Source organism: Dermacentor andersoni, chromosome 2, assembly GCF_023375885.2.
Source record: "Dermacentor andersoni chromosome 2, qqDerAnde1_hic_scaffold, whole genome shotgun sequence".
Lineage (NCBI taxonomy): Eukaryota > Metazoa > Arthropoda > Arachnida > Ixodida > Ixodidae > Dermacentor > Dermacentor andersoni.
The window spans coordinates 106,702,047-106,709,792 of NC_092815.1; the positions used below are offsets into that span (position 1 = coordinate 106,702,047).

General features: G+C 46.9%; 1 long non-coding RNA gene across 1 annotated transcript; it reads right to left on the reverse strand.

The window, feature by feature from the left end:
* Positions 1 to 5,721: 5,721 nt before the first annotated feature.
* Positions 5,722 to 7,426, reverse strand: LOC140215941 (uncharacterized). The gene is made up of 2 exons (XR_011892538.1): positions 7,024 to 7,426; positions 5,722 to 5,855 (listed from the first exon to the last, which is right to left on the reverse strand). It is a non-coding gene; the product is annotated as an uncharacterized lncRNA (long non-coding RNA).
* Between the last annotated feature and the right edge of the window lie 320 nt (positions 7,427 to 7,746).

A 7,746-nucleotide genomic window follows, 5' to 3' on the forward strand; every position in this document is an offset into this window, starting at 1 on the left:
GGCATCGAGCCCACGTCACAAGCGCTCCTCAAGGACAGCAACCCGATGCATTGGCAGGCTCCACCACAAATGCACTGGGTATGTTCCGCTTTTCAACGAACGCCCTTCACGCCAACGCTTTAGCGAGCTGCGCCGTGAACGCACAGGGTATGTGTCGCTCTTCAATGAAGCTCTCGCCAACTTGCATCACTGATTATGGGCCACTGAGTGTTTGTCAAGGAAGGGAACAATTCTCAGCGTTCGCAGTGACCGGCGCACCGCGCTTCTCGTCTCGGAGGCCACGTGTCGATTTCTCGGCAGAGCCACTAAACGGCGCAGCGTGTTCAGAAAGAAGCGCAAGAGAGGAGCCCGCTTGCCGCATGACGCGTTTCTCAGCGTTAGCACGCACCGGCGCGCCATGCATTTCGTAGGCCATGCGCAGGCTTCGCGGCGGCGGCGCTAGATGACGCTAAGTGTTCTTAACGAAACGTGAAAGCGAAGTCCCGCTGCCGTATACGCCTCATAACTCTTTTCGACGGTGGTAATACGTTGTTTCGCTGCACTGATTCAGTGCAAACGCATCACCGTCAACAGTCATCGCGAGATGGGTGCTGTCGAATCATTATTATTATCATTATTTTAACGCGATAGCGTTAGAAGCCCCGTGTCGCAGAAAATCCGGCATAGGACATCGTTTCGGCAAAAAGATTTTCGAACCACTCATACCAAGGCCCTCCATGTGTCGCAAGGAAGCTACTGAATTAATTGAATTTCTCAAGCTAAAATACATAGAAAAATCATAAAGTGCGACTTACACAAAACCTACAGACGTGATAGCGTCGGATTGTAATTTAACTATATGAGAAAACATAATTCTGTTAAGCGAAAACTCAAAGAAACCCCTTTTCCAGCATTTCTATCATTTATAGACCGGCCACGGCGTCCGCCATTTGCACGCGCCGGTACGTGAGTATCTCGGGGGCCACGGAACGGCGCGCCCGGTTCCCTGCAATGCCTCCAGATGGCACTCGGCTCCGCCGCATCGCGGCCCACGCAAGAGGCCGCGTTTCCACCAGAAAGCCCGCTTTTGTGCAGAGCGTTCGCGGCCAGCATTTCCCGGTAAACATTAAGGTTACATAGTCTCCAATCGCCAGGAAGCAGTCAGGGATATTTGAATGCTATCGCATTCCACTCTTTTTATTATTGTTGTTGTTAGTATTGTTATTATTATTAATATTTACACTTTCGCTATTCAGGAAACATCACCCCTTCTATCCCATGATTCGACATCTCTTGCATTTTTCTGCATATTTCAATTCCCTTATCATTTATTCGCCGTCCATTTCAGAGCTCACAGGCCTTCCGGGTCCTTGGTATACGACGCATGTCCCCTGCAGAGAACCGCGAAATCGTTTCCCTCTGGCGGAGAAAGCACTTTGCCCGTGAAAAGGTGGCGCATAGTTGTCGAATACGACGGTGGTTTGTGCGCCAGGCGGTGAAGTTTCGCGGTGTCATCAACGAGGCCGCGGCTGATGGCCTCTTGCGGGCGCCTTAACTGACGCGATAAGGTCTCGGAACGACCTGATGGCCACTGCCTTTCTTCCAAATGGGAGTAGCTCACCAAGCGGACAGGCTGCAGCGATGGCGCTTGGAAATCGTCTGTGAAGGCCTCCTATATACTGGCGCTAGGCGTCGGCAGATATAGAACGGCGCAGCTCAAGAGTCCACGTTCGCGTTCGTACCTCTTATACCTTTGCGACACTGCGTGTGCCATTGTACACGTCAAAATAACACCCGATAACCATAAGATCCAGTAAAAAAAAAACAGTGCGGTGCAAAAGGAAAAGCATTGACAGTGATAGCAAGGACCTACATTGTTTAATACACATATAGAGGCTTGTAGTACTACGTGAACTATAAGCGGAACACTCGTTTACCAACTAAATAAGCGTTGTTTCACGCACCCAAAGACATATATAAACAGAGTTATCCCAATGACCACGAGCACTAGTAGTCACCAGCAAGGGCCTTGCTCACCCTCATCAGCCTCTCACGTACTTAGGTGAGGATGAAGTGAGGATCACCTTTGGGAAGACTGGTGAAGCTGAGGGAGGGTGCGACCGCGATGTGAGGTTAAATGAAGGGAAGAGTGATTCATATTATTGAAGTACAGAAAGGTCACTCAGATCGTATGCGTGGTGAGTTTAAAATTTTAAGTTTTGAAGTGCGCTGGTAGGCGATCTCTCTAGTGCAAATGTACGTCGAAGCCCACCTTTATTTCACTAAAGTCATAAATGGCTAAAAATAAACCACAACACAAAACGTAAACAAACCTGAACACAAAGAAAAACATAGCTAGATTCGCGGCGGGCACGGCATCATGATGCTGGATACATCACACGATTTCATAAAAAAAACACAGGAAAATATCACCGACGATTACCTGCTCCCTAATGCGAAATTCGAGCACAGCCCTTTAGGTGTTTTGAATTCCATCGGTTGCGTCGCTCATTGTTCAGAAAGAAAGGGTGAACGGGTGATTCGCGTGGAGCGTATTCTCTAGTGGTGGTGGCGTAGGCGAAGTAGCCACGCGCAATGGGTCTGAACCCCACACCAGCGCTTTCTTTCCATATGTCGTACACGGTGTCAGAACCTGACACTGGCCACATCGGGATGCCCAGCTTGGCTTCCCCTACGGAGTGCTATGGTCAGGGCAGGGCTTGTCACGTGCAGTGCATACCTGGTTCTTCTTCATTATCATCATGATCATCGTCATCATGACATGACATGACAAGAACTTTAGTTTAGTCCTGAAAAACTGAGATCTAGGGGAGCCGCAGGCTCCCCAAGATCAAGCCGGTGGCTCGCCCACGATGGGACCGGGAGACGACGTCCCGCCGCAACGTCGGCCCGTGTTTCTCTCTTTTTTTTTATGCCGACTGTCGGACGAAGGCATCTGGCTAAACTTGTTCTCGAGATTCTTTGTTAATCTCCAAGTTTCTGGCCCCAATGTTAGCAGCGGTAGAATGCAATGATTGTACAATTGTCTTTTCAACGACAATGGCAAGTTCCCAGTCAGGATTTGGTAATGCCTCGCTACAACTCATTTTTATTGTGCTGTGAATTCGCTTCTCATGATCAGGGTACCGTGAATAATTGACCTAGATAAACGTACTCCTGCACAGACTCTAGAAGCTGACTGGCGATCCTGAATCCTTGTTCCTTTGCCAGGCTATTCAGCATTATCTTTGTCTCCTACATATTAATCTTCGACCCAACTCTTACATTTTCTCAGTTAGGGTCCTGCAAGGCCCTTCTAACTTCCTCACTAGTTATGGAAGGAAACTCTCTATCCTGTTCGTCACTACTACGAATACAGGTAGCGTGGCTGCTCTGGGTACTCGACAGGTCACTACACAATTCTGCTGCTTTTACCAACCCCTGGTAGGCGAACGCTAGTTTCGGTTTCAAGGAACATGCGCGCTCTAAGCGGTTGCCGGATATCCCAACTTATTTTTTTTTCTCTTTTTGTGAACTTTAAATCGAGCTAAGCGCGGGAATCGGTTGTCTTCGTGCGTCCGTCGAGCTTACCGCCGCTCAAACTTGCCACTCGCTCAGCGCTTGGTCATCTGCTTCGGTTGCCGTCCCAAGCATAAAGATGGGACAGATAAAACAGAGAAGCTCGATCTGGCGTGCAACGAACGGACGACGCAGGAAGCCAGGTCGACCAAACATTAGACGAAGATAGCTAAATCGCGGCATCACATGTGTTGTATCGCTCTGCGGTGTTCTAACACCGGGAATTCCAGTTCTGCGAAGCTTTTCAGGTGTCCTAGTGACAGCTGGTAAGCACAATCATTTCACTTTATTTTCTGAGCAGGTATTTGTTTTGCACGAGTAAACCAGTTCTGTGCAAGCCTCAATGGGCTGACATAAGAGCAGTGTTGCTCTACCCATTCGTCATGACAGCACCCCATCTGCATGCTGTCGGTGAAATACTTGTACTGAAGGGCTTGAGTGCGTATTTGTTGGGCTAGACATTTTGTACAGTCTTTACTTTGTCAACACATACGGCCAAGTCTAAAGTATAAAAAGAAAACGTGATGTTTTATCAAATTTCAAGAGCTATGACGGCAAAAGGATGCACGCACGTAATTTCTTGTTGCCTTTTGATGCACCATTATTAGGATATCGTACTGAAGAAGGTTGAAGCTCTCTACTTTATCTGAATTTTGGAGCGTAGACGGTACCATACGCTCCGTTACCTTGCTTTAAGCACAGCTTCGGTGTCTGCAAGTTTTTGAGCACCTGTATTACAGACGAGGTGCAATGTTATTTGTTTGGCTGGCAAAATGTATTTAATAATACCAATAATACAAGTATAGAGTATTTAGTACTAATTAAGTGCAAACTGGTAATCCCCCTGGCGATGAAGAATGCTATTAGGTTGGTTATTTTTTGCCAATTGTCGTTTCTTTGCGTTGCTGTTGTTTCCAAACAGTGTCCTAATACTCGCCGTGTCCTTCTGTATATATGAATACGACGCAAAGTATGACGACAGGCAGATCATATGCGCTTGTAAGCGCTATAGAAATATGTTCTCTTATTCGGCATCTAGTTCAAATAAGGAGCGCAATCATAGGCTACTTCCTGTTCATACAGACCCATGTAACCAGTTTAAAATTCTGTGGGTCCTTACTTCTCATACTGTCAATGAAATACATGTATTGTAATCTGCCTTCTTTCTGTAAGCCACAAAATGCGTCGCCGTCATAACATACGTGATAGTGAAGTTCCGTATGACCAGCCCACGATGGTTAATTTTCGCATTTATTAGAATTTCAGTTGTGAATGAAAATGGTTTCTGCAGATTGACGCTTTCGCACTACGTGGAGGTCAGTCTTTTTCCAGCACGGAATATGTGAATAAAAAAAAAACCTTCAACTTTTAACTTGTGTTGAGTTTTGGCTAACTGGGAAATCGGGCAGCTTTATTGATCCGTGCACTTCAGTACATGCGAACAAAATTAACGATTGATGATGCCAGGAAGTTATTTTCTTTATACTACCCCCTCCCTATACCTGTAGACTAGTTGAACTGCAGCCCTGAACTTAACCACAAGTTAGGAATTTCAAAGCGCCTACTTTCACGAAATGACGAGATGTAATATATGACCTGCGAATATTGGTTGTTAACGACGGTTTGCTATATAAATATTTTTCATTATAATTGCTTGGCACTGGTGTGTACGCGCTCTGTCCCAGTCCTTTACAAAATTCATAGAAGCTTCCAATGTAAACGCGGCAGAAAAAAAAGGGCTGCGTAAACACGGTACACTTTAGCGGGTTCTGCTCCGCGATTTGGCCAATGTCGCCGCGCGGCCAGCGGACCTGCAAGAGAGCACGAACATAGCCCCATAGAGAAAGGAATACAACAAGAGCGGACACTCCCATAGAGCCCAGCGGCCGAATTGACTGCAGCGCACCAAGCCGTGGGTGTTAAAACCTGAAGCACACTTCCGGTTTCGGTTTTGTGCCCGCGCGTTTTGAATACTAGCTGGTGCGCGTCACGCCGGCTACCCCCCGTTTTTTTTCTTTTGCAGCAAATTTTTATTTAATTATTTATTTTTTATTTATTAAACATTTTTTTTAAATCATTTTATTAAGTAAAATTGATTGCGAACGATCTTCACAAGCCTCCATTGAATATGTGCCACCTGCAATTTCATAGACGCAAGACACCTTGTGAAATGAGGAAAAAGTTACGTTTATTTTATTCTTTGTAAATGCTCGTCGCGGGCTTTTTGTGCATTCATCCAACGTTGTGGCACCAGGTAAGCAGTAGTTTCCGCAGGAAGATCCACCAGACGACGTGAGCTGAAAAAAATTACAAGTGTTATTTTGGTTTTAACATGCAAGAATAATGCCAGTAGAGGCGAAGCGTACGAAAGTGGTGAGTGGGCGGCATTACAAACAAATGCAGTTCGTATTTTCACACTCGGCGTAGAAAATACCCGACCCATGCAAGCAATACCGTACATACCAAAAACACATTCTAATTCCAAGTATTCCCCTCTTCCAAATACTTATTTCCTGCACTTTAATAGCACCAATGCGCGGGCAACGGCGCGTTTCGCGAACTTGGCTACAACCGACGCGATAGTGCGCTACCAATACACAGAGGTGGCCACAACACAGGCTCTCAACCAGAGCATGCTGGACGCTCGCAGAATTCCTTCTACTCGCACTCAAGACAAAATGCGTGGGTGCCGTATAGAAGACAGAATTTTCGAGTCACTAGTTCGTGGCGTTTCAGCTCCTTGGCTTATCTCTTGTGCGTTCTGCAGGCGCAAGCAACGCACTCCCGTGTTATCACTCTTGACGATGGCTCGTCGCGTTTTCGACAAGCATGGGTACCGAAAGAAGGCTTAAATTGTTGCGGGGACATAAAAATTGCCACAATCTTGTCGCAGTAAGATTCAGTACGCGCCAAACTAACTGTCACCACAGCCGAGCTGCTTTTCGCTGCGTCACAACAGGCGCGGCGAGCGGGCCTCAAAATAAAAGTATCGAAAATAATTTTCAACAATGTTGGGCGTCAAAGAAAAGCGCCATGAACTAGTCAGTGCATTAAAGCGCGAAACCGCGCACTACGGCCGAGCTGATTTTCGCTAACCGAGTCGCAGCGCCAGGCGCGCCCACTGCGCTCGAAAGGTAGCCCAAAAAGTAATGAAATTAGTTTCAATAATGTTGGCAGTCAGAGAAAGCGCCAAAACTTGTCGCAGTAAAATTCAGTACACGCGAAACTGCGTCACAGCACCCTGTGCGACTAGCGTGCCCAAAAACTACCGAAATTTGTTAAAGTAATATTGGGGCTTATAGGAAGCATCGCAAACATCTCCCAGTACGATTCATTAATTCAAATTAACTGCTCCACGACGGCCACGCTGTTTTTCGTTAACTGCGTCACAAGTCTAGCCTAGGTGCCGGGCAGTAAGCCTAATTGCTTGAAGTGCGTCGCAGACTGTCGAACAAAGTTTCTCACCTTGCCGTAGTCCAATAGTGCAGTGCTGCCATGTCGAAGTTCCGAATGAACGCAATAATTCGCCGGGAGGCCACCAAACCAGGCTAAATCCCAAAATAGAAAAACAGGCAGACGGGTGCCCGAACAGTCCAACGCTCAGATGCGCGGCCGGTCTCTCTCGCTTCGGCGGTGTCTGACGAATGACGCAAACATCTGGCTCGTCATTCGCCGGTTCGCCTGTCGCTCGGCAACGGAAGTAAGCCGCAAAGATTAATTTAATTTATACGCAGATATTTTTAATTTTTCCGAGAAAGAATAAAAGAAAATAAAACAATTTCTGTTAATCTCATTTCACATTCCTCTTTTTTTCGATGCTCGCGCCCCCAATTCGTCGGTGTTAATACTATAGCGTGACGTGTTTCCTGTTTCCAATTTTCGCCGAGTGTCCGCTCTTGTTCAATCCCTTTCTCTATGATAGCCCGCTTGCATACGTAGTGGGAAAGGAGGGCCTCGCGACAAGCCTCTCCCTCTACCCTCTGACCTCATCAGTGACGTCATCGAGGCATTCTTTTGCTTGTGAATTATTTCCAGTTGGATATCCGGCAACCGCCAATGGTGGAAGCGGCGCTGCCACCGCGTATCGGCATTGAACCGAGTGTCTCAAGGGAGGTAGAGGGAGTTTCCACCCCCTGCTTTTTCGTAGAACATCGAAATTGCTGATGACATTACCCCGCTTATCTTTCA